Source organism: Copadichromis virginalis, linkage group LG23, assembly GCF_057382275.1.
Source record: "Copadichromis virginalis isolate Kocher_CV1m ecotype Utaka linkage group LG23, C_Virginalis_male_GT1.1, whole genome shotgun sequence".
NCBI lineage: Eukaryota > Metazoa > Chordata > Actinopteri > Cichliformes > Cichlidae > Copadichromis > Copadichromis virginalis.
In genome coordinates this window covers 26416289-26443642 of record NC_140639.1, presented here as the reverse complement: position 1 = coordinate 26443642, position 27354 = coordinate 26416289, and the positions used below count along the sequence as shown (strand labels likewise).

The following is a 27354-nucleotide window of genomic DNA, read 5'->3' as shown; positions in this document are numbered from 1 at the left end:
GTACTAGTTTTGACATTGACCAGGCAAACTTTCTCCATGTGCATCACCTTGGGAAACACTTTAAATGGCGGCACAGATCTATCTATTTCAAAGCAAACACACTTTAGCTATTTACATGGAATAAATCAGATCGACATTGATCTTATTTTGGTTGCTTGTTTCTTTTGGGTCCTAACATACATAGAAGTTGAACTACACAGAGTTTTTGTACAGTAAGAGATGTTGGATTGGATTCCTAAGATTTTTGCAGTGACTTGGACAAACTCCTTGGCCAATCATAGCTTTTGGTGTTTCATTGAATTGCATGTCATCAAGGAAGCACCAAGGACCATCCATCCAATCAATACCAATACCAATCAAAGCTTTATTCGTCACATGCAGGTTGCCCTGCAGTGAAATGGGACCCCCCCCCCCCCCCTTACACATATAGCACAAACATTACATGGGGATACAGGTCGGAGATTGGTAGAATCAGAGAAAAAACATTGAAATGTACACTACAATGGGGAAAGTACAAGAGGAAAAAAAGAGACCCCTACTCATGCTATGCTTCCATGGTAGGACAGCATGAGAACAGGCCATGTGGTGGTAATGGAGCTTGTTCGAGCAAGAGGGGAGAGGGTACACCTTGCAGACAGTCTCTGTTGCAGGGCTAAGACAAAGAGAGAGAGAGACAGCAACTATTCAGACCTATGGCCGTTTTACCAACATGCATGTGCTGTAACTCATCGCTGTAAAAATCACATGGTGTTGGTTGTATATTCTTTGCAAGTTCTTTTAACAGCAATTTATTCTGGGAGCCCACATCAGCTAATTAGATCAAATGTACTATAGTGTAAATGTCAAATTTACCAATGCATTGTAGGATTTCAGCTAACTAGAAGTGTTTCGTGCAATTGGCAGTCATCTCTTAGATATGATGAAGTATTTTTCTTCACAAAAGAAACGACACAAATTACTGGTTATATAGAGGAAAATTGCACTATTACTGTAAAAATACTGTAAAAATAAAAACAACATCATGAGATTTTTACAGTATTTTCCTGGGGAAAAATTACAGTAGAAAAACTTTAAAAAATAAATGATAGTAATTTGCTTCACTTAAGTAGAAGCCTCTACCAATAAAACGCTGTAATCTGGGTTTGAATACAGACTGTGTGGAATTCTGTGTTCTCCCTGTGTCTATCTGGGTTCTCTCCGGGTACTGCGGCTTCCTGCTATCATCCAAACCATTCACGTTAGGTCAAATGGTGATTTTAAATTGGTTGTAGATCTTAATGATTTTCTGTCTCTCTGTTTTAGCCCTGTGATAGACTTTTGACCTGCCCAAGGTATATGTCGCTTCTCACCCTGTGAAAACTGGGAGATGCTCTGGGGAACTCCAGGTCTCAAGGGCCAGTTTCCTGCAGGTTTTACATATAACCATGGGTCAACACACCTGAATCAAATGATTAGTTCATTACCAGGCCTCTGGAGAACCTCAAGACATGTTGGCTGTATCCCAATTCAGGGTCTTCAGCCTTAAAGTACGCAGCCTCAACGATCCTCAAGGGCCGCGTACTTAAAGACCGCTAAGGCTGGAAGTGCGAGGCTTGTGAAATGGGACGGTCTAGCCTCCGTTGCGCTGCAAAGGTTGCCTAGCAACCATGATACTAACAGCTGGAAACGTGTCATACAGCTTTGTTTGACAGAAATGAAGGAGAAAATCTTTTGTTCATTTGTTGGTTTCTTTCTACATGAGCTTTGATCATTCTCTGTAAGATTAAGCTCAGCTATTGAACGGCGTATATTTTAAAGTAAAGGCTTTAAAACCAAGTTAGTACAAACGTCACTAATGTCACATAACTTTGCCGACATGTGGCCAACAGTAATGTTTTAATGTTCTTCGTTATTAAACATTTGCACATAAATAAGTGACATAATATTCAGTATTTAAAGTTTACTCTTCGGGCGCCCCTCATCCGCCGTTTTTTTTTCGGCAAAATTATCCACACCCACCGCCGCGCTATGCATTCTGGGATATGTTGGGCCATGAAGTCTACACCGCCACGTTCTTAAAATTCAGGGGAATTAAGGACGCATTTGAGGGCCGCATTTCGAGCAGCCTTCGAATTGGGACAGCCTTCGTCGCGTCGCGGTGACATAATCGGCCTTAAAATGCGGCCTTTAAGGCTGCAGACCCTGAATTGGGACACAGCCGTTGAGGAGGTAATTTAGCCATTTAAATCAGCTGTGTTGGTTCAAGGACACATCTAAAACCTGCAGGGACACCGGCCCTCGAGGCCTGGAGTTGCCTACTCCTGATCTAAATCCTGCAGGACACCAGCTCTTGAGGCCTGGAGTTCCCCACCCTTGCACTAGAGGATCCGTGACCCTGAACTGGATAAGAATAGATGGATGGGTGGATGGATGGATGGATGGATGGATGGGTGGGTGGATGGATAATCTACCTTTGCAATCATTGTAGTCATGACTAGAAGCAAATTTTTCCAGCAGGGATGTTAAATATAGATAAAGGTAAACCTCCTCAGCAAAAATAAAAAGCAAAACAAAAAACAACAGGCAACCATGAGGTCTGCTGATGTCTATCGTTTAATTTGTATAAATATATTGCAGCAGGGTAAATATTTCTCTTGAAGATTATTTTCTGTCTTGGGAGGCAGTAAAAGCACCTCATGTTTTTCTGCAAAGGTTGCTGATTGCAGTGCAAGATATTATTTAATGGAATTTTAAAAGCGCAGTTTGTTTTGCACATTTCAAGAACATTAAAGGCAAAAATTAAACACTGAGGGTTTTTTTCCCACACAGGAGACGACCCCTGAGAAATCTGGCCCTGAACGCTGGGAGTTGCATGAAGAGGTAAATGTTTTCTGGACACGACACGCTCAGAGCAGCCGTTGCTGCCCTGTAGTTCAGCACTTATTAGAGACCGAGGCTGGATTGGACGCGTCTATTCATGTGGGTTGAATGGGAACTGTGGGACGTGAAAAGGAGGCTTCTATTCATGGCTTTATCGAGGAGCTTCACTATCAGCATGGCTCACTTTGCATCAGAATAACTGAGCGTTTGCTTGTCAGCCAGGTTGGTTATGGGAAGGAACACCAGGAATTTGGTTTTTTCACATGCCACATGCAAAAACAGGAATGCCTGGAAAAAATGTAGTAAGCAGGAGCTTAAAGTAGAAAAAGAAAAGGCAGCAGAGCTTCTCTTAAGATTAGTTGTGTTCCCAAATAGTCAGAGATGTTGTAATTCTGTATGTATAAATATAGAAAAATAGTTTTTTTTTTTTAATTACTGAAAATTTTTAAAATGTAAAATGGACTGGTTCTTATATAGCTGGTTCTTTCCTACTCTGAGCACTCAAAGCACTTTATACATTCAAGCCAGCACTTTTTTTTCTACATGCTTCCTATCTAACATTCAAATTCATTCATACTCTGATGGATGAAAAAATACTACAACATTAGAATCATAGGGAAATATACCTAGCTAATTTTATGAATGAATGAGCATATATAGGGTCATGAAAATGAATGGACTGTGGAAAACCCCTGGACACAGGCTTACTTTTCCCACAGCATGACAAATAACAATCACTGAATTAGTGATTAAATCAAGCTACAGAAGCTCGTGGAAAAGAGTACATGCAAGATGTTGTTCCACGACTTTAGCTCTCTTTAATGGACATCCAGCTAAAATATTTTTTTTGCATTTCCTTTACGCAATTACATAATTGCTAAGTTCAACATCTATGAACTGCATTGGACTTGGTGGTCGGGGTCGATGGAGGGCTCACAGAACCAAGCTCCTGCTTCTGTTTTAGGCAGCAAGCACTGCTTTGGTTATTGTAACGAAGTCTTGTGGTTTGGTTAAATGTAAATGGAGTGTCTGGACTCACTTTGTGTCGGTTCACTAATATGACTCAACAGTTCCCGGTGCGCGAATAAACTACATAATAAACATAAAACCACAAAACAGTCTGCGGTGGATGTTTATTTGTTATTTAGGTAGTTAATAAGCAGGGTTTATCAGTTGTTATAAAAAAATTGAATCTTAGTGCTTTTGCACTGCAGGTCATTTTGGTACAAAACTAATGAATTTGTGACTTTCCATCATGGACATTGAAATATCCAGTCTTATTCCTTGAGAATAAGATAGAGAAATTAATGTATTTGGTATTTGGTGATTAGACTCTGATGACCCTTTTTAGCTAAATGGAACCAGATAGGATTTAGGACAGCCCCCCCAGAATCTAGACACTAAAGATGTAGCTCTGACTGAGGTGTCTGTGAGGTGGAGATGGGGAGGAGGTGGGTTGCACAAAGGAGAGTCTGAAAGGGAGAGAGACCACAGATTTAAACGATGCAAAGTAAATGGTAAATGGTAAATGGCCTGTATTTATATAGCGCTTTTCTAGTCCCCAAGGACCCCAAAGCGCTTTACATATCTAGTCATCCACCCATTCACACACACATTCACACACACAAAGTGGAGGCTGATTTGTCCAAAGAAGGCAGGCAAGAAGATAGTTGGACTAGAGTAATGATGACAGTATTGAGATTGACAGCGTGAGGAAAAGGTAGTGAGGAAGAGAACAGAAAAACAGGCAGATGACTGATTACTGGTTTTCTTTTTTGAACTTGCACATTAGCTACATTTTAGCTACGTTTTAGCTACGTTTTAGCTCGTGGCCGGAGTCACGTCTTTGTGTTCCTCACTTCCTCTCTTAGCTCTCCACTGTGTGTTGGCTGGGTTTCCTCATATTGTGCAGATCTCTGTGCTCCCTACAATTATACTCAGATCTCTGAATGGAAAAGACTCAACATCTCTTGGAGGAGATCTTGGTTGATAGATTGGTCTGCAAAATTCACAGTTTTTATATGAAATATTCAATCCCAACTAATTTCCCTTCATGATAAAGTTAACTATTGCCATTTGAAAAAATAAGGTCTGGAGGTCAGTTAAGCTTCCTTGTTTAGTTTGTAGAAGTTGTTTAATTATTCCTGAGAGGAGGCGATAGTAGACACATGGTACAATAAAGACAAAGTAAACTCTATTATCTATGCAAACAGATGCCTTGTAAATGCACTGGAATTCTTTACAGCTGTATAAAACTTTTTGCAGAGACATCAAGATAATTCATCTTCCGGCTGTCTTCGTTCTATTACGTTCCCTTCCTTTCTTCTTTTTCACAACCCATTTCTGTTTCTCTTGCTTCCAGCTGTCCGTTTACGATGACTCCACACTTGAGGCTGCACAACCTGTTCACAGGAAATTACTTATTCATCATTTCCTCCGTTGAAGCTGTGGAAAGGCCGTGGATTAAAGGCCTGTATCTTCAGGCAAACACACAAATACACACCTGAAATGTGGATGTAGCTTCTTCTGTCCTTAGGCAGCATTTTTCAGGATTTACTAATAATTCCTCGGTAGTAAATTTGCATTTAAGCAAACCATAAAGCATTTCAACAATCCCTTTGAGGTTTGGACACTACCCAGATTTGGAAACCCCTCCTCCCCCCACAAATATCTATTGTTTTTCAGTTTTTTTAAGTGCTCCTGCTTTTGATCCAATTGCAAACTGAAAGCTCCATCTGCAATTTTAAATACAGACAAAACCCACTCTGTCAACATGATGAAATGATGCCACGTTGAAAGGGAAGCCTTTGAATCTTTAAATCCACAAATCCCTGGTTAGTAAATGATTACCATTTCTCTCCCTAGATCCTCTGCATCAACCACGTTTCACATTTTGTGGTGCTGTTATGCAGAGGAACTTACAAAGAGAGCGAGCAGGAAGGGATTTGGATTTTCGCTCAAGGACACTCAGTCAAGATGCAACATGAGCAACAGAGGGTAATGATGTTTTTCCCACATAAATGGATGCATACTCCTTTGGCAGCAGCTTCAAGAGATGCAGATTCATCTCGGAAAATGAAAATGAGGGATGGCTGTTATTGAATGTGTCAGATCATTTGCAGCTTGCTCAGTTCAAGCTAAAGCTCACCATTCATTTTGAAGCATCCCCTGTAAATAGATAGAATAACCTTGTAAATGCCCATTTATAAGAGAGAGCTATGTTTAAGTATTTGTTTGACAGATTTATCAATGTTCCTGCAGTCGAGTGAAGATTCAGATTAATTCCTGTTTGTTTCATTTAAAGGTTAAGAGGCTGTAAGAAAGGCTTGCTAAAGTTGTTTGGGCTCAAGAAACACCTTTCTTCATATCAGCTGACCGACAAAATAACACTAGCAGATTTCTGTAAAACCGAAGAAAATGTGTCTATTTTGATATTTTAAAGTTTAAATAGGTCTGAATAGAGTCCGTGTGTGATGAGGTTTACACAGACTGTGGCTCAGACTGGTGAGGTGCTATTTATGCTTTATAAACAACCTTTTCAATGTTTCAAGGATAAAAACTGTTCCTGTCTTTCATTTTAATCAATTCATTAGGTGCTGCTGATTATTTGGACGCTAAATCAACCTTTACATGTCCTATCACTTTAGCTCAGAAAGGCCATAACTTTATAAGTACATGCACTTACACTAGACGTATTTCCTACTTTCTTTTTCCTTTGCCAGTGCTACATGTTCCTAACAAGTTCCAATAAATCCATTTATTTTTGTAATCTAATCTTAAAGACACATGGGACTGAATCTCGTCACAGAGAGTAAGGACTGCATGGATATAACTGATTCCATTAATAGAAAAATACTTTCATATTGACTACTTGTGTTATATGCTTACTCTAGAGTTACATGAAATATAACTATATTATAAGTATATAAGTACATTAAAGTATATTAAAGTATATTAAAAAAACATATACTTACATTAGCATAGTAAAGTTGGAGGATGAATACTAACTTTTCCCACCTGCAATAAAAGTTAACATGAGGGTTCCCAATGGTCAGGGACACATGCAATTGCATGGCAGGAACAAGATGCTGAAAACAAACATAACTTCAGTGAGGAGAACACCTGAGATAATCCATCCCCGACATGAGGTTAGTCATTAATATACTGTATATATAGAGTATATGTGGTAAAATATACTATTTTTAGGGGCTTGTTCAAATCAAAGCATTAAACATGTTAAAAAGGCAACAGCCTTAATGAACACAGTGTAATTTGGAACCGGATGCACGGTTTATATGTCATCACTTAACAAGTGGATAGTCAATGAACCTCGTTATATAACTGCTAACATTTTAGATTTATTTGTTAAATTAATCTTGGTTGATTCAGGAGTTCATTCCAAGTGTTGAATATGCATTTCATAGTTTTTCACTGGAACTCTCACATGTTGGTGCAAAATGAAGGAGAAGAAACCTAAAATTGATGATGACAGAATTATCTCCATGATTGAGAACTTCCCATCTAACCAAGCCACTCTGGACGAGAAAAGAGTATCATTGCCAAGGTCTACAAGAGATGGCTTCATGAATAGAAATATAGAGGGTTAATAGCAACTGAAGGCAGCTGTGGTAAAGGAATGGATGAGGATCTAAAGAGAGGTGTGGTGATGTTCATGGGTTCTCGACTTCAGGCAATCAAGGACTTAATCCAAGTATTAAAAACAGTTACCCATCTATTCAGATCAAAATAATAACCCAGCAAATATTTCTGCTTTTAGCTTTCAAAGATGAAATACATGTTTAACTTAATACAGACATAAAACTCTCTTTACCAGCAGTCGCCAAATGAAGTTTCAAATTGATTTGTGAGTCTTTATGTGAAGATTCTGGGCTGAAAAATGTCAAAGGGAAAATGACTGCAGCTTTAAAGATTGCATTTCTTTTTAAAAGGTAATATTTGTCTTCGACTGTGTGCTCCTCTGCGGTCTGAGGCGCTTACCTCAGTGCAAAAGCAGACACTTTACAGCTGGGGGCTAAATCTCATGTGGGGCTTCACTCTGCGATCAATCAGAGCTCGGCCAGAGAGTCCACCTCGGTAATGTAAATCAGCACTATAGAGCTGGACCCGCTCACATCTCCTCTCTGTGGGGCCTCCTTTGTAAACTCATTATCTCCGAAACCTCAGCGGTGTCCACTTGAGTTCAACACCAATTACCCACAACCCTCTCTGTCCACAGGCTTCCCATGGCAACCAAAGCTTTCCAACTGTATCACTTGAGAGTTTAAGAGGCTGGGAAGAAGTAAAGATAAAAGAGTTAATGGGGGAGTGATGAGCTCCTAATTGTAATCCATAATTTATGTTCATAACCACACAGTTCTTTACTCCATTAGTGTAAGGTGGGAATTAATCTGAGTCAGCCAAGCTTATGAGTCAGTTAATTTTAGATCAATTCAGCCGTTCAAACTGCACAGAAAGTAAATGTGATTTGAAGGCTTCAGTACCTGATAGTTTCCAGCTGAACGTGAGACAGGAACGTACGTCAGTGACCTCTGTTGGTTTCAGCACCTGTGACATTTTAATTCTGTTGATATTGTGCAGGTATAAATCACAGCTGGCATTAAAATCCTGTTTGTACGCGTCCGCAGCAGATGTTTGAACTTGTTTCTGTAAATATCACTGACTACGTTAAAATGCCACGGATGCATTAAGGACAAGAGGCCCCGTGGATGTTGATTTACATGTTGGCACCTGATTTGAACGCTGCTCAGCATATGCCGAGAAAGTTTTCCAAACCATGAGCTACCCTGACAAAGTCCGAGAAGTTGATAAAGGTCATGAAATTTAATGTTCACATGAAATAATGCTTCTACCTTGGAAGAGTGACAAAGGTATTCAAGTCACTTGGGATCAAATCGTATGCTAGAGCAGGTTTGGATGGTTCACAGTTTAAAATGACCCTTTTAAAAAAATCTTATACTGGGCCTTTACCCTCAGTCATCAGTCATCTACTGTCTATTTAAAGTCATTGTAGCTCCTCCCCCTACAAACCCACACGTCCCTGAAGCCAACTTTCTTCTGATTGGTTGCATCTCTAAAGGTTGGAACACTAAGTGGGTGTGGCTTCTGTGCTCGGAGCCAGAGCTTCTGTGCGTGAGATCATCATGTAATCAACATCTGCTCTCACACTACAATGTTAGTTCAGTCAGGCTGTGAAGTCCAGCTCAAGACAGTCGTGGCAGATCATCTTATCTGAAAGCTCCACTGACACCCTTCTACACATCCAATGTGCAGGTCTAATTTAAGACTGGTTATTTAGGCTGCTTTAGTCTCCCCATGATTGCTGCTGCCTCTGCAAGCCACTTTGCAACCCATTAATAGGAATGAATGTTGACTGTAGTGGTCCAGACTAAAATTAATTCATTTGTAGTTGAGGAAATTTTGCAACATGTTCCTCACTAACAATATCACGGAACAATGAAAACAGTATTTAAAATCATTTACAGTAAAAAGAACAAAAACAAAACACTAAAATATGGTACAATTGTTTTTCTCAATGATATGAATGAGTGTCTACAAGCATCTCCCTGTTACCCCAGAAGAGCTAAATTGCCTGTCAAACCATCCCTTTTCAGATTTATGAACTTAAAAAGTGGAAAGAGATGCTGTTATGAAAGAGGCGGAGGGTCAAAACAGAGAGAAGAAGATTCATGGATTACCCGGATTAGTACGAACATGGTTTAAATCCCAGTGACAGTCCGACTTGAAAGCTGTCAGTTGGTGACTCAGCAGTGGGAGTTTGATGCAGTAGAAGAGCTGACTTTAACAACGTGACTGCAGAAAGGGCACAAACTAATCACAAAAGAAGCCAAGAAGGAGCTAATAAACACTCAAAAGTTCCTGAACCACATTAAAACTGTGAGTTAAATGAACTCTTACGACTTCTGCAAACTTTATTAATTAACTGGATTAATTTGAACAAATTGTTTAGATGGTGTCAGTTTAAAAAAAAAAGCTGCTTACTTATGTTGGTGATACCAAAATTTAATACATATTTGTCAGTGGTACTGGCACTTTGGATTTAATCAGTTTTTTGCTAAGTTCTTCTCTTCAAGTTCTATTGTAATTCATGCCATCATCAAAACATCTCATTTAGTCTGGGTGACCAAAGTATTCTGAAAGTTTGAGTTTTCATTGAACAACACGATGGTGGTGCCAAAGCCAACTTCAGTGTTTTGATGTGACACGAAAAAACATTGTCCAATCTGCTCCAACCTCTATTTGATAACAGTCCTGGTCTGAAGACATCTAAATGCCAATATTAAATTATAGGATCACAGAGTGACAAATGGTGGTATAGCAATGTTTGACTGAAACTGATGTCATTCTACACTTCAAAGTAAAAGTTTTGCCTTACCATTGAAACCAACACATTTGAAAAGCTGCAGCTTTTAAACTGAAGGCGAATGGTTTCCATTTCTGGTTTTGTTTGCCTCCATCATAGCTTCACAATTGTTTAGCAAGTGATCGGTAAGAGTTTGCAAAAACTTGGTGCTTTCTGTAGAAACTACAGTCAACTGTGACCCACTCTGCTAGTGACCGAATCACTTGCAAGGATGTTTTTGGTGCAGCACTATATGTTTCTTTGTAACTAGTTTCAAATATCCACAGCAAGCAACTTTCTACAACTACTTTCTCAACCAGCACCTGAAAACACATTTGTCACCAACCAGATTCTAGACCTGTGCGAACTCCTCACATACTGGAGCAGTGCTTTAAAGCTAGCTGGACAAGCTGAAATTTAAACTCTTAACCTGCAATTACAAGTGGCTATCTAAAAGATCTAACAGATAGTGGCTGTAATGCATTGGGACACCCCAGGTGGGACTCGAACCCACAATCCCTGGCTTAGAAGGCCAGTGCCTTATCCATTAGGCCACTGGGGCTGCATTTGAGCAGTTCTCTGTTTTCACCGGCCATGTCCATTCCTTTATGACCACAGTGTACCAATATCTGATGGCATTATCTGATGGCTGCTTGCAGCAGGATAACTCACCATGTCATCTCAAACTGGTTTCTTCAACATGGCAAAGAGTTCACTGTACTCAAATGGCCTCCACAGTCACCAGATCTCAATCCAATAGAGCACCTCTAGGATTTGGTGGAACAGATGGATGTGCAGCCGACAAATCTGCAACATTTGTGTGATGTTGTCACATCAGCATCGACCAAAATCTCTGAGGAATGTTTCCAGCACTAGTTGAATCTGTGTCATGAAGAATTAAAGCAGATCTGACGGAAAGAGGGGGTCCAACCTGATACTACCAAGGTGCACCTAATTAAACATCTGTGAGTGTTGATATAAAGTTATGTTACAGTTACATTTTTATGAGTCTGGATCCTAATGGATGATTCTGGAATATTTAAAAGTTATTCACTGTTGTTATTTCTCTGAAGAAAACTAAAAGATCTACAGAAACAAATAATCATGATGTCATGTTTTTTTTCTCTAATTAACCAATATTATCAAATTAATCCTTTTAAACCTCCCAGTAATGAGCACACAGGTTGCCACAAATTTGGACATTAAATAATTTCATTTACTAACTTCTTGTTAACATCTCCTGTTTGAATCACTTCTTTTTGCAATCATGAGCAACTAAAACATAATTAGAAAAAGAGACATTTGCTCTAAAGGATCCTTATTTATTTTTTAATAGTAGAAAGTCTTAAACATCCAGCTGTGCATGTTCCTGAGCAACATTATTCTTTGTTATGTTTATTGCTCTGAAAATAACCAACAGGTTTCCCTTTGAATCCAGCCCAGAAAAAGATGGAAAGCAGGGGCAGCAGAGGCCGACAGGCTGCTTGTTTGTTTACAGTACTTACACCGACATCTCTGCATTAATGTGCCAATGATTTACTGGTGTTAAAATCCCGCGCGGTGCACCTTCACCCTCGCTCAGTCACTTTTATCACCATTAATCTCACTCCTCCCGGCTGCACTTGGCTAAATGTTTTCTGGCCTTCATTTGCCCGAGCTCCTCCCCCATCAATCACAATTATCAGCCATGATTGATGAAGCCGTCAAGGAAGCGAGACGTAGCGCTTTACGAGGTCGATGACTTTGAGCATAACTGTCAGAACTTGGCTTTAATTTCATCAGAAGTTTGTGTTTGTGTGTTAAAGCATGAGTTTGGACTGGTGTAAATCTCATTTAATTGGCTAAGCTGGTGAACCACAGAAAACGACGGGAAGGCCAAGTGAGAATTAAAGCTCAATATAAAGGTTAAATGGCTGTTTCACCTCTGGGCCAAACGCCGCATACTCGGGCAGAGCGAGCAGCATGACATGATTTATGAGTCTGAATCTAGGAGTTATAGCTAATTAACTGATGGCACTCACACTGTCAAGGTTGCTGGTTTGAATCCCATTGCGTAGAACAAAGTGGGATAGCAGTGTGTTCGAATAGGAAGGATCTCCTCACAGAGAACGTTTCTCAACTGTGTTTATCTGATATTTTATCCAAAGGCCCATCAAAGAGATCACGTTCATCAACATTGCTGTAGTTTGAATGTGATCATCTGCACTCATTTTAAAATTAGGTGCCAACTCTTACATTGAACTGTTTAATTCAACTCTTCCTCTACTTCTTCTTTTGGATGGCCCCTTTATGAGTCTGACTCCATCTCACCCTATCCCGCATCTGGTATGGAAATTCTTGGCAATTTAGCAATTCAATCATGGCAAAGATTTTTACACCGGCTGCGGTTCCTGACACAACCCTTCCCTTTTATCCTGGCTTGGCACCAACAGTAGGAGTACATTGGTTTGAGACCCTCCCACCTATGGCTGTGTTACCATTTCAGGCCAGCACGGATTCAAACTTGCCGTGTACTGTAGGTGCACATCTAACGTGGTGGGCAGGGATAGCTCAGTAGGTAGAGTGGTGGCCCCATGATCGAAGGTTGGGGGTTCGACTCCACTGAACGGCTACTCTGAGGTGCCCCTGAGCAAGGTACTGTCCCTACACACTGCTCCCCGGGCGCTGTATTGGTGGCTGCCCACTGGGTGAATGGGTTAAATGCAAAGGAACTATTTCCCTATGGGGACTAACACACACACGTGGTGTGTTTTTGTTGAAAATTCCCTCTCAAAGACGCACAATGAACAAAATGAAGACAAAATCAAGCGATGATTAGCTTATCCTGATGTTTCTAAACAAAAAGAAAAGAAACTGAGATTCTGATTCATCCAATTCTCAGTAGAAACCAGGAGCAGGGAAAATTTGATTTGATCCCGGTGTTGAAGCTTTATCGTGATCGATTTTCAGGATGTCAGTGGGGCAGTTTGACGTGTGTTGGCAGAGTTGGAATCACATCTGAGGAGGCAGAGAAATCATTTCAGAGATGCATCTATCTGTGTGTCTGAGGTAATGTAGTAATATTTTACTATTTCCATATCATTGTATATTTAAGCTGGTGCACATTTTGAGGTACAAATGCTTTGATCTGATTGGTCAGATCTGTTTATTTGGGTCTGAAAAAATAATCAAGCTTGGTAATCACATGGGCATTTCCTTTGAAAAAATGAGCAAAAAAAATAAATTAAATCAAATCCTGTAAATACAGGCTTCAGTTATCCAGCTTAATATGCTATGCAGACCAAAACGGCACCAAACAAATCGCGTGTGTCATGTGTACTATTTCCACATGCTCTGTCTAGTATGTGTAACAACTCAGGCTGGTGCTGGCAGTGCAGTGGTGTAGAAGGTGTTTTCTTTGCCTGCTTTTGGGGCCTTAACACCAACTGAGCATCATTTAAACAGCATAGTCCACCTGAGTGTTTTTGCTGACCATGTTCATCCCTTTATGACCACAGGGTACCATCTTCTGGTAACACACCATGTCACAAAGCTCAGAGTTCACTGTACTCAAACGGCCTCCGCAGTCACCAGCTCTAAATCCAATAGAGTACCTTTAGGATTTGGTGAAATTAAGGGAGATTTGAAGCCTAAATGGTACCCAAGCAGGTATTAGCAATGACATGTACAGTGAGTGTATATGTGAACAATTTCCATTCCAACAAGAACAGAAAGCTGGCTATTCTAGGAGAGAGCGACTCCATTGGCCACTGGATCATGGTCTAAGCCTGTTTCTGACCATATTTGAAATCACCCCAGGTGGGACTCGAACCCACAATCCCTGACTCAGAAGGCCAGTGCCCTAACCATTAGGCCACTGGGGCTGCACTTAAACAGCGCAGGTTACAGTCAACAGTCAATAATCAGTGATTATGATTGGTTTCTTGAACATGACACTGAGTTCACTGTACTCAAATGGCCTCCTCAGTCACTAGAACTTAATCCAACACAGCACATTTGGGATTTGGTGGAACAGGAGATTCACATCATCAGTGTTTTGATGTGACACGAAAAAACATTGTCCAATCTGCTCCAACCTCTATTTGATAACAGTCCTGGTCTGAAGACATCTAAATGCCAATATTAAATTATAGGATCACAGAGTGACAAATGGTGGTATAGCAATGTTTGACTGAAACTGATGTCATTCTACACTTCAAAGTAAAAGTTTTGCCTTACCATTGAAACCAACACATTTGAAAAGCTGCAGCTTTTAAACTGAAGGCGAATGGTTTCCATTTCTGGTTTTGTTTGCCTCCATCATAGCTTCACAATTGTTTAGCAAGTGATCGGTAAGAGTTTGCAAAAACTTGGTGCTTTCTGTAGAAACTACAGTCAACTGTGACCCACTCTGCTAGTGACCGAATCACTTGCAAGGATGTTTTTGGTGCAGCACTATATGTTTCTTTGTAACTAGTTTCAAATATCCACAGCAAGCAACTTTCTACAACTACTTTCACAACCAGCACCTGAAAACACATTTGTCACCAACCAGATTCTAGACCTGTGCGAACTCCTCACATACTGGAGCAGTGCTTTAAAGCTAGCTGGACAAGCTGAAATTTAAACTCTTAACCTGCAATTACAAGTGGCTATCTAAATGATCTAACAGATGGTGGCTATAATGCATTGGGACACCCCAGGTGGGACTCGAACCCACAATCCCTGACTCAGAAGGCCAGTGCCCTAACCATTAGGCCACTGGGGCTGCACTTAAACAGCACAGGTTACAGTCAACAGTCAATAATCAGTGATTATGATTGGTTTCTTGAACATGACACTGAGTTCACTGTACTCAAATGGCCTCCTCAGTCACTAGAACTTAATCCAACACAGCACATTTGGGATTTGGTGGAACAGGAGATTCACATCATAGATGTTCAGCAGACAAATCTGCAACAAGTGTGTGAGGCTGTCATGTCAACATGAACAATACCTGTTGATTCTGTGCCAAGAGTTAAAGGAGTCCTGAAGGGAAAGGTCCAAATGGACACTAGCAAAGTAACTGGGTAAGGTAGGATGATCTGATATCCTCGTGTTGGTGTTGTTCCCAGACCATCATGAAAATGTTGTTCCAGGTTCAACATTGCAAGTGACCAATCACATTGTTGTGACGTTATTCCTTTGCGCGCCAAGCCATTCGTGCATTTATGAAATTCCAATGTTGCAAGGACAATATCAATTCTGCTTACTGTTTATTAAAGGGTTACGGTTAGGGTTAGGGTCAGGGTCAGGGTCTGTTGATCGGCGGACAGAGGCGGTTTCACGCAGCTTTAGTACAGTTTTTTGTTTTACGCCGGTTTTTCCCGAAGTCGCAAAAGTATGACGTCACAACATTCTGATTGGTCACTTGCAATGTTGATCCTGGAACAACATTTAGTATGATGATCTGGGAACAACACCAACACGAGGATATCAGATCAACCGGGTAAGGTACATGTCCACATACCCCGTTTTCTGCAGTCGTAGCCCTCAGGTTACTTGAACCACTGGGTCTAAGCCTCAGTAAAAAGCACAAAGAAATCAATACAGGAGCTAATTTCCTTATTTCTAATTTCCTTGTTCCATTGGAGCAAAGTTTAATGTTCCACTTTGAGTCAAAACACCTAAATTAATTGTGCCATATTGCTAATAACTTTCCAGCCTTATTAAAAAAAGCCCCTTCTTGAATGTCTTAGCTTCACTGAGCTGAGAGAAGCACGTTTATAGGGTCGATTCCTTCTGTGCACTCACACCATCTGCGGGTTTTCAGCAAGGTGGATTAATTAGTTTTTATGCTAGTGTGGGTAACTGAGGACTCGTTTCACATCAAAACAGATAAAAATGTACGATAAAGAGGATCATTTGAGTTAAAGTATGTCTTTAATGGTTATTTGCGACCATTTATGTGAATTCACATTGGCACACATCGGCTTTCTGCACCTCATTTAAACAGAAATCTCGAACACTTGGATAAAACATTCAAACTGCAGCACCTGATTGACAAATGGTGTTTGTCATTGTTGTGGCAGGTTTAAGTCATGTTATATTTTCTCACCTGTACACTGTTACCGGCAGATCTTCTCAATGTAACAAACCTGAAGACTTTAAATACAAACTCACTGCAACCAGCCAAAAACGCTGTCAGATTCACTGATTTGAAGCTGAAATTAAAATTTGATTAGCAGCCTGCAGCAGCAACTGTTTTCCCCAGATTGACCCTGTGGCCTTTCAGCGACAGGAAGTGCACTCCATCCCTCGCTGCGCCAATGTGAACGCTCTAACAGCTGCCGCAGTGAGGACTTGAGACAAACACGAGAGCTCATTATGATAATAGGAAAAGGCCAGGGAGATTTTCAGCAAGATTAAAAACAACTTGATTAACCCGCCTGTCAGTCACACGGCATCTGCTGTAAGCTACTCTGAGCGAAACTCGAGTCAAAGTATCTTCGGATAAAAACACGATGAACAAATCTCCTCCTGGATATGATGAGAAGTGTTTAACATTAACAGTTTTAAAACGCCGGCTGTTCTTCTACATGCTGACTTAACAGACACTAAAAGTCACTCTACAATCTATCACAAATACATCTTTTTTAGATCACTTAACACTCTTTATTCTACTTCTACTATTACATGTTTGTTGGCACGACTTACCACCACAAAACATAGATATAGAAGTGTGAAAAGAAGCACTTTTCTGCATCCTCAAACAGTAGCTTGCAAAGTACAAAAATCTCCTAACATATGTTTGTGCTTAATTGCAATGGACACTTCTGTATCCCTTATATGAAGACTGTCAGCAAACATGCATGTTGCACAGGTGTAGTTGGTCATACTTCATGTTTATAATGTTTCTACATTTGAGGGCCCTTAAGAATGTTATGACTGCTATTCATTGTCAGGCCCAGTGGCACTGGCATCTGCAACACATATGCTGGAACCTGAACATGTGGAGGAACTTCTGCCTACAGCAGTTAGATCGTAGGGTCAAAGTGCAGTAAAGATGCGGAAAGCTTTTGGTGGAGGCAGTATGATGGTGTTTGCCACATCTCCCTCACTGGAAAACCAATGCTTGCCATCACTGGAGACAATCTCAGTGCAGACAGAATAGAATAGAATAGCTCTTTACTGCCATTGTACATATACAAGTAAATGCTGTGTGCTCCACCCGACTACTGTCCAAGAAATATAAATAACCACACGGATTAAAGGTACACAGTAAAATGAAACTGCACAGTGGCTTGAGTTTTGGGCAAAAGACTTCATCAAATATCGAGATGAGATTCTGCAACCAGTAGCAATCCCATATTTCCATAGTCTGGGATCGAGCTCTCTGACACACGACCTGAGAGATGCATTTGGACCTTAAGTTGATCCGTCTGCTGTTCGCTGAAGTCTCATCTGAAATGGTCTCAGTGGGACGGATGGCTGTCAAGAAGCCATTATTAACAAACATCATTTGTAAAGAAGTTAGGGGATAACAGGCAGTGGACCAAATCACTCGGTGCATTTTCTTTCTTTTCTTTTCCTTCTTTTTTCTTGTTCTTTTAGCACAAAATTGTTTCTGTACCTATGAATATATTATTTAGCTGTATATAGCTATATTTACACTGGCAACACAGTTTTTACTACAGGGGATCAGGACAGCGTCATTTCTGTCCGTTGTTGCATGGACATGAAAATAAAGCTGGGGGAGGTCCCTGTGGTCACTCAGCCAGCATTCACTGTTTCCAGCTTCTCCAAAGGGTGAAATTGTTGCTTTCTCTCTATTCAGTCAAAATGTGCTCAGCTGCTGGAAACATGAAGAGATTCATTGAACTTCAAACTTATTCCAGACAAAGTTTTGGCTTTGACCTCAAACTGCTTAAACTGTCTTTCCTTCAAAGGTTGCAATATACAGTTTCTTAAGCCTCCTATTTTTCAAACCAGCCACGTAAGAGCACCCGCAAACCTTCCAAAAACAGGATTACTTCTTTGCATTGTGTCAGTCATTGTATTGACTTAGAAGTCTCAGCTCGATGAAGTGCAGCTCCTTGGTAATCCCCTCTGACGGCCGCAGAGAACCCGGGGCAGCGACGTATGCGCCGCTCTCAGAGTTTCGAGCTCTGCTGTTGTGACCCGACGGCAGCTTAGCGCTCACCATATGTTGTTGTGGTTGTCAGGAGCTGTTTTTGTGTGTGCGCGGAGGAGGGAAGATTAGCTGCATGTGGTCGTTGTCACTCCGCAGATATCTGCACTGAGAGGGCACGAAAAGGAAACAGACAATGCAGGTTTATATTCATTAGAATGACAGCGGAGATTCCACCTCAGACTGATTAAACTCCGATCTCATTAAGCTGTTTGTGTTTTATGTCTTTTAAGGAAGTTCCCTGTGGCTTCTTATTTGCTTATCTACCAACACAGTTCAAATTACCCCTCAGCTCCAAACTTTTCAGGTTCTTGAAGACTTTTCACTCATCCGGTTACAAAACTTGACAGGGAGCCCTGGGCTAGAGTTTAAATACATGAGACTTCCCATCAGCTTCTCATCAACTATCTTCAAGAAACTAAAAGAAATTCAGTTGACTGACTACCATCACTTGACATGATCCATCTTTCTTAAAAATTCAGCAAAACTGAAAGTTAAAGTTCATCCAATTCTCTCTTTTAGTTCTTCCAAACTTAACCCAGAATTGAAAGGTTATGCTTTTGATCCGGTTTACTACATCCTGCCAGTGATATACTCTGATAAACAAAAATAGAAATTGTTAAACAGAAAAATTTTGGACTGTTTGACCTCCAAATTTGAAAAGGGAAAACCAATGTGTTTATAATGCAGGATTTATGGACCGGGATTGATATCTATCACACACACACACACACACACACACACACACACACACACACACACACACACACACACACACACACGAAGAGAGAGAGAGTATGCATACTATGCAAACGGCTACCAAACAGCCATCATAATTCGTCATACAATGAGAACAGGACAAATCAACAATTGACACTGACTAATTAATATTGTGCTGAACACAGTCCAAAAGATTCAGTAAGCTACATCAGTATCTACTGTTTACTATCATAGCCAAGTGACAAACGTAAACAGAAGTTTTCACTATTGACTGTAGAAAAGATTCTGCAACCAGTAGCAATCCCATATTTCCATAATCTGGGATCGAACCAACCCAGGATTCAAATTATGAATACATAATGGGCTTGGATTTACAACAAGACTTTAAATTATCAAACTGTAAATTGTAAATTTTAAATTGTTATTGATCCCTTTACCCCGAGTCCTAAAGTGTATATTTATTGTCTTACTCTTCTTATATTTATTGTTTGTTTACTTGCACTGCTGTAACTGGAGCCTCATCGTCTCATCTCTCTAAATACTGGACTGTATGTAGCGGAGATGACGCTAAAGTTTACTTTGACTTCAGCAGCAAGCAGGTGCACCGAGGGCTCTCGCGCTCACTTTATAGAATTTCGAAAAAAACATTGGTGCAAATTATAAGTCTGTATCATGTCTGGTGTTTTCATGTTTGTTGGTTTGTTTTTATTTTGTTTTATTTGCGAGTTGGTTATTAGATGCTGCTCCAGCCAGCCAGTGAATCCCCCGCTGCCCCGCCCTCTCCTCCCTGCACCGCAAGCAGCAGGCGCACCTCGCAAACGGAGGGCGCCCTTACTCCCAGCAAATGGGCGATAGAAAACCGATCGGCCATCCCCAAAATGCATGAGTACGAACAATTTTTATTTTTTATTTTTATTTTTTGCCAATGCCCGTGATGCCGCCCCCCGCACGATGCCGCCCTGGGCAACCGCCCATCTCGCCCATATCAAAAACTGCTACTGTCTGTGGCTTGACCAGCAAAGGGAAAACAGCAAACGTGCCCATGAAAAGTAAGTAAAAGTAAAGTAAAGTAAAGTAAAGTAAAGTAAAGTAAGCAAAAAAGAGGGTAAAAAACAAACAAACAAAAAACTAGATCCTACAAAGCAGGGCAATAAGCAGAGTTCTGGACAGCAGTGGACAATTTTCACTACAAATAAGTTCCTTCTCTATTGTGACTCCTGTCTTCTCTTCACAGTTAGAGCCCACATGGTTGTTTCACATATTTTGATACTGTCCCCTGGTGACAGTAAATGGATTGTTACTCAAGTACTCATAGTGCTTTTTTCACTTTGACATGCACTCATCCTCCACTCACACATGCATATTTACTATCCTGCACACACCCACGCTCAAAAAGATGCATCTTTGGCAATTATGGGTTCAGTATCTTGCCCAATGACTCTTCAGCCCACCTTACTGCAAGGTTAGTAGATGACGAACTCTACCTCCAGATTCACAGCTTATGTTTATGCCCTAGATTTCATTTCCAACATTGTGGATACATCCTTTTGAATAAAGTTAACTCTAGGTACATCAAAGCTGCAAAACCATCTGAAACCCTGTGCCGTAACCTGATGTGAACCCCCTCAGAAATGTAACTACCCATCACACTGAGGCAGCCCATTGCCATTACTCCTTCTGCCACCATTGATTTCACTGAGTGGGTGAAAGTGGATCAACTGAAGAGTGAAACCCCACTAAATGTGTGTTATTGTGGAGAAATTGCAGATAATTGCTGGACTCTTGCATAGGGTACATCATAGGCTCTACATAGATTCAAGGCAAAAGAGTGAATTAAGCTCTAAGCGCCGAACAACTTGAGCATCTAAACCTAATGTGGAGCAGAGAAAGGGAACCAATCAGTATACACCTACGTATTTAAAATACAAAATATGAGTAACTGTATTCCGTTACATCCATCCATCCATCCATTCGCTTCCGCTTATCCTTTTCAGGGTTGCGGGGGGCGCTGGAGCCTATCCCAGCTGTCATAGGGCGAGAGGCAGGGTACACCCTGGACAGGTCGCCAGTCTGTCGCAGGGCCAACACACAGGGACAGACAACCATTTGCACTCACATTCATACCTAGTGACAATTTGGATTATCCAAGTAACCTATCCCCACAAGCTGCATGTCTTTGGACAGTGGGAGGAAGCCGGAGTACCCGGAGGGAACCCACGCAGACACGGGGAGAACATGCAAACTCCACACAGAAAGACCCCAGCCTGATGTTGGAATTGAACTCAGGACCTTCTTGCTGTGCGGCAACAGTGCTAACCACCGTGCCACCGTACCGTTACAGTTACCGTTTAAAAAGGTGGTATTCAGAATACAGTTACTTTGTTGAAATAAATGGATTACACTGCGGTACTTTCCTGTTTCATATCTTAGGCTATGGTCTCTCTATTTTGGGTATCCACGCTGGAGGAAACCCAAACAAAACACGCATTAAGAGGCTCAAATGTCTGTATCTCAATCTCGTGGCCCATGTCACCCCTACTTGCGGCCTGCATAATGACGTGACGAAATATTTTAAAAAATTATTGTTCAAAAAATTATCTAATATGAAGGCAATAGGCAGAGTGTTACAGGCATAGCCCTACAGAATGTAGCCTCATGGGCAGTGTAGTCTGTGCTGCAGGGAGAATGGAGGGAGGGAGAAAAAGTAGAGTTGAAAAGTAAGAGCTGTCACTGAGCAGATTATAAAAATAACCACTGCAGCCACAGAGAGTGCCTGACGAGCCCAGCTGTAAGTAAGCTATTAAGACTTGACTGCACACCGTGTTCGTGTTTTCCTCTGAAACAATAAGTTCTGTTGAAACGGTCTTTCAACGCCTCTCTCGCTGTCTCTCGCTAGCAAAGTTGACCCAGACAACAAAGTAAAGCTATTTTTCGGCTACGAGCCCGACACAGAACCCGACGTATTAGCCAGAGGTCCCTTTACTACGGTTCGGAGCTGCAGACCTGTTTTATATATGCGCAGAATAGTTTTCTATACGAGATTGCTGCAAAAAGTGCAGCCTTACCTAATGTCCATCCTACTGTTACTCATTTTATATTAAGATTTAAAAATCTAGTCTCTGCAGGCTAAATACCGTAATTGTCGGGCTATAAGCCGCTACTTTTTGCACAAGCTTTGAACCCTGCAGCTTTTAGTCAGGTGCGGCTTTTCTATGGATTGTCCATGATTTTTGTCATATCGTAAGACGATTTGTTTTGTTTGTTCCGCTGTTGTACGGCACTACGTTGCCTGGCGAAAGGATCGGGGTTCAAGAGTGGTATGTTGGTCACATGTCCGTCCGCCAGGCAACGTAGTGCCATACGAAGTAGCGCGAAAAACAAACTTCAAAGTAGCGCTACGCGTTCAGCTGGAGTCGTGGATGATGAGCGGCGATAAACTTGCGAAAATCAAGTTATGCCCAACTCCACCGGTGGAATCTGACAGCGTGGAAAAGTGTGAAAACATCCACGATCACCAACGGATTTTGAAGGGCTGGACTGCTGCATGATGAAGAGGAGGACACCGCCACGGCCCTTCAGAGGGTGTTCGACTCCGACACTGACAATGACAATGAGGATTATCTTTGGTTTTGAAAGTGACAACGAAGGAGAGAAGCGGAGAGTGGATGACGAAGCCATCCTGAGCCTGTTCGTTTCCGACACTGGAGAAGAGGACTTTGGTGGTTTTAGTGCGCAGGAAGAAGAGAAAGATGGTGGTGAATGACTGACTTTTCTTCTTGTTGAAGCCATGTCACTGCACCTGAGCCTAAAAGGTAGTCTGAATCTATTTTTCTGGTGTGCTGTAGGTTATTGTTATGTACTACATTTGTTACTCATTTATGAAGCACAGTACCTGTTTCGTACTTGTAATTACCGCTACTTGTACATATACCCTAAAAAGTTATGCAAATATGTACCCATAACTTGTTTTTCAAAATATTAATAAAAGTGATGTCTCCAAACAGCCATCTCTTTCCTGACAATTCGCTTTGTGCATATTCTCTTACATATGACAAGTCAACATTGAAACACCTGCGGCTTTTAGTCAGGTGCGGCTAATGTATGTACAAAACAGGATTTTCCCCTGATTTTAGCTTGTGCGGCTAATATTCAGGTGCGCTTTGTAGTCCGGGAAATACGGTACCTACTTAAATGGATATAACCCCATTACAATAAAATGATAAAAATGGTAAATGGCTTGTATTTGTATAGCACTTTACTTAGTCCCTATGGACCCTAAAGCGCTTTACACTACATTCAGTCATGCACCCATTCAAACACACATTCACACACTGGTGATGGCAAGCTACATTGTAGCCACAGCTGCTTAAGAAAAGCTTAAGTGCCATAAACATGTGTTTCTTCTATTGCCCTCTTTGGATTACTAAACATCCATGAGAAAATGACCCCTCTTGCTTGATTTTTGAACTCGGTAAACACTTTTCTGCAGAGGTTGTGATATCACTAGTCTTTCTAATTACAATATACCACATTAATTTAGAAAATTGTGACACCGTCAGAGTGAAACAGAAAATAAGGCAGGCTATGCTTTAGGGAAACCCCACCTTGTGACTGACATGTCACTTGTCTTTGTCTGTGTCAGTCAAATTTAGTTTAAGGTTTCAAGATGAAATTTTACCAAACACTGCATGCAGTCTTGGTGGATATTAGGGCTGCCACAAACGATTATTTTGATTAGTCGACTAATCAGATCATCATCCATTGGAGTAAAACGTACAGCTTATTGCACCAGCAGCATCTGCTCTTATATAACTATCATTAGCTTACAGCTTTAAGTGTGTAAGGTATGTGCTAACTAAAAATAAAGACAAGATGATAGTTTATTAAATTTTAATGAAATTTGCAGATTGTTTCGGTGAAGTTTAATAAACTCAGCCGTCTGCTCCTTGCTATCTAAAATATAACAGGACACAGGAGTATATTCTCGAGCATCTCACACTTCTGATAATCAGTTGTCTGCTTGACTATTCAGCTGTGTAAAAACTATAACTTTAATCTCAGCCAAACCGATTTACTCAGGAACAAATAAAATACAAAAAAAAAGCCAAACAATAACATTTTTAAGTTATCTAAGTGACTTATATATCATGTTTAACCTGAGTAGCGAAAGACAGCGGTGGGTTTGAAAACGATTTGCCAGGAGTCCGGTTTTCTCACGGCTCTAGTGAGCCTTGAACCCCGGCTAGCTATCGAGCTAGTGGGTAACAGACGTCTCTGAAAACATCGGAGCAGTTTTGAAAATATGTGGTGTCCTGATAAACTGAGCAAATATTTGAGGTTTACACAGCTACATTCTCGCCTGAAAATATGTTAAACGTTTGTTTTGTGACACAGAAAGAGTAATAAGAGTAATATTAAAACTAACTAGCTGCCGCCATTGTTGGAAACTGAGCTGGGCTGCGCTATGAATTCTGGGACACAACTTCTTCTTCGGGGTTTAACGGCAGCTGGCATCCTTGTACATGCAGTGCTGCCATCTTCTGTTTCAGTCCGTTATTACACTCTTAAATCCTACTACTCATTCCTGCATCTTTTGTGATCTTACAAAGCTTCAAACGACGCGTCGACTATTAAATCAGTCGTCGACTATTTTGATAGTAATCGTGACTAGTCGACAAATCGTGGCAGCCCTAGTGGATATGTACAGCTTTTACATGCTGGAAAGAGTTTTTCCCTTATGACGCAACCTTGGGCTCTGTGGATCATTGAAAATTAGTTACAGAAGATGTATCCCCCAGTACAAGTAAATCTGAAAAACCCCAGCAGAAAAGAGATTTTACCTCCATCTAATCAAAACTGTGTGAGAACAGTGTTTTTGAATCTATTCTATAAACTCATAACTTCAAATATATCAAATTTCATGCAAAAGAAGCAAAGCACAACAATGCTGCATCCATTTTAGTCACAGCAGCGTAATGTGCCACGCTCTGAAGCTTCCCAAAAGCAGAACTATATCAGATACAGCCTTGTCCCAGTACAGGGATCTGTTTCATTATATTGATGTTTTCAGGGAAGTTTGAATAAAAACCTAAGAATTTAGAGAATAGCTAAAGGTCGAGGAGGTAGAAAACACTCATTAGAGAAATAACCACGTGAGTTTCATGAGGTTGTTTTTTTTGACACAGTTGTCTGGGGTCAGAAACCTTGTCTGGAACTGAGACGGGAAAACCAGGCCGGGGAGGGCGAAGCTTTTCTCCAGACTGCGGCAGGACTTCCACCAGCTGTGTGACCTGATTCAGTTAATTAACTAACGAGCTAAAAATGGCTCTGATGACCCCGCCAGGGTTCGACAGAAATTCTTTTCTTTTACATCAGTTAAACCCATATCCTTCATCAGTTTGTTTATTTAAATGATATGCTTTTATTTGTCTTTGTAAAAAGGAAAGGTTTCCCAAAAATGCAAAACAAATTGTAGAACGTGCACGGTGCTTTTAAGTGGGGTGGGACTGGGGCCTGTGTGGCAACATTTTGCCCCCGGTCCTCAAAGTATGTTAATCCAGCCATGTATCATTTTCTAAACAACAAATGACCAGTGATGAAAGAAAAAAATATCAACAGGACAGATTTAAATAAACAACCTGGCATCATTTTGTGCCTTTTTCTGAAGAGTTGTGGGATGACTCGACTGCTTGGAGTTGGAGTTCTTCGAGCCATAGAATAAGTTACTACGTGACTTAGGTAACTGACTGGAGCCTACTAAGCAAAATGAAACAACACTTCATAAAATGTAGCTTAATTAATAAATGTATTCAAGAAAAAAAAGCCAGCGTTTCATTTAATTTAATTTAACAGCCTGACATCTCCATCTGTTCATCTATAGCCTTGAGCTCTGGCAAACTATTCTAGTTGAAGTAAACCAATTATATCAATCCTCCCCCTAAATAACTCTGATATATAGAGGTTTACCTGGCAATGTAAGCATTAAAATTAAGGGGAGATTTAGCTTTAAATTAATGTCTATTTACCATGATGTCACCAACTGGTTTATTATTACCCGTTTGGAGGTTCATTGTTAGCATTTTGGCCACTGCTGTGTAAAGAAGAAGCTACGTTATACGAATCAAGTGGAGTGCAAATTATCACTTAATGCTAGCAACCCTGGTTAGCAAACTTAGTTCGTAAACTCTACAGGTACAATGCACAGATATAGAGAGCGGTGATTTAGTACAAAGTAATGGACTAATAAATAATCTGACGCCTGTTTGATTGCTCAGGGACTGCAGATAGAAATTAGCTAGTACCTAAATCTGGTACAGTGGATTTCTGCTCTTAGGAGATTAATGTTCTTGCACAGGTGATAAATAAATATGATAAAGTACAACGATGCCAAAGTCTGTTAGAAACTCCAAAATACCTCCTTATATGTGATTTAGTGTCAGATATTTTGTACAAACAAATTGAACAGCACTCATTCGAAATATATTAGACGCTCCACACTTGCAATACAAGGCATCCGTTGTGTTTCTACACCTATTTTATCTAATTAAAAATTCAAATTGCAATAAAAAGTAACCACAATTTCTCTGAAATGTTCTACATTTTTAAACCAGAACACTTTATGTTCCACTATCAGGCTTTTTTTTAAAGCGTTTTTGGACTTAGTAATGAAGATATGATCTTGGGGATGATGACAGTGCTTCCTTTCATCAGATTTTCTGAGAAAAATACGATTTAACGGATCACTGTGAGACTAAACAGCTTACAATGGATGTGCTGCTGCTCCCAACTGCACTTCTATTCAGTCCACAGTCTGCCATGTTCGGCTTGGAAGCCTGTTTATTGTTGTCAACTGCTCAATTATCCCAAACGGGAAGGAAGTAAATATGTAGGCCATCAGGTGTGTGTGTGTGTGTGTGTGTGTGTGTGTGTGTGTGTGTGTGTGTGTGTGTTGGATACACCACTCTGATCCAGGAGCCTCTAATCCGATCGGCGTTTGGGGGGGGAGGGGATTATGGGATTAGAGAGGAGAAGATGCGACATGAGATGGCCACTCTGCAGCTGCACCCCAGCAGGCTGGCACGTTTGAAGTCACCATGGTGGCAAAAAGGGTTCAAGTCCTGCATATTGTCTCACAGCAAAGAAAAAAATGACCTTCAGTCAGCTGAGGTGATTCTAATGAACTTCAAATGTGTGTTTTTCACTTATGTGTAATATAATCAATTGTGGCGATCATGGCTGAGTTGCA

The 27354-nt window shown here is 40.7% G+C and overlaps 3 non-coding genes across 3 annotated transcripts; all 3 read right to left on the bottom strand.

Moving 5' to 3' along the window:
* Window positions 1-10729: 10729 nt before the first annotated feature.
* Window positions 10730-10802, bottom strand: trnar-ucu (transfer RNA arginine (anticodon UCU)). The gene has a single exon. It is a non-coding gene; the product is annotated as a tRNA-Arg (tRNA).
* Window positions 10803-14030: 3228 nt separating this feature from the next.
* trnar-ucu (transfer RNA arginine (anticodon UCU)) lies at window positions 14031-14103 on the bottom strand. Its single transcript has one exon. It is a non-coding gene; the product is annotated as a tRNA-Arg (tRNA).
* Window positions 14104-14914: 811 nt separating this feature from the next.
* trnar-ucu (transfer RNA arginine (anticodon UCU)) lies at window positions 14915-14987 on the bottom strand. The gene has a single exon. It is a non-coding gene; the product is annotated as a tRNA-Arg (tRNA).
* Window positions 14988-27354: the final 12367 nt, after the last annotated feature.